The sequence below is a fragment of the Suricata suricatta genome, chromosome 8 (genome assembly GCF_006229205.1).
Source record: "Suricata suricatta isolate VVHF042 chromosome 8, meerkat_22Aug2017_6uvM2_HiC, whole genome shotgun sequence".
Classification (NCBI taxonomy): domain Eukaryota; kingdom Metazoa; phylum Chordata; class Mammalia; order Carnivora; family Herpestidae; genus Suricata; species Suricata suricatta.
The window spans coordinates 1,104,707-1,105,244 of record NC_043707.1 but is presented as its reverse complement, the minus strand read 5'-3'; positions in this window follow the sequence as shown (position 1 = coordinate 1,105,244).

Sequence of the window (538 nt, the reverse complement as noted above, 5' to 3'; positions counted from 1 at the left end):
CTCCGGGTGAACGGCGCTCCGGGCCGGGCGGGCAGCGGAAGGAGCCTGTGGGGATCGCCGGCCCGTGTCGGGGGGGGGGGGGGGGCCCTGGAGCCCCCGCTCAGCCCCCTTGAGCCGCAGGGCTGTGCCGGCCCTGTGGCCAGTCTCAGCCCTCCCCTAGCAGGACCCCCTCCGGCTCCTACACCCCTCAGCTGCAGGTGGGCCCGTGCCCCACCCCCCACAGGGCTCACCCTCAGGGTCCAAGCCGAGATGACCCCTCTTTCCCTGGTCCCAAGCTCTTCGGGGGGGGGGCCTGGCGCCCACCCCACTGCACCCCCACCGTGGAGCCTGCCTAGGGGTGTCCTCCTGCGCCTCCCCTTTGGGGTTACACCATCAGCAGGACTCTGCGGGGACTGCGTGTGGTGCTGAGTGCAGGGAGGCCCCAGTCGTCAGTCACCCGGTCTGGGGTGTCGTGCAGGCGGGAACACGGGCCACGCTCTTCCCCCAGCGTCTGCCGCGGGCTCCCAGGCTGTGCTCCACCGCCGCCCCAGGCCCTCTC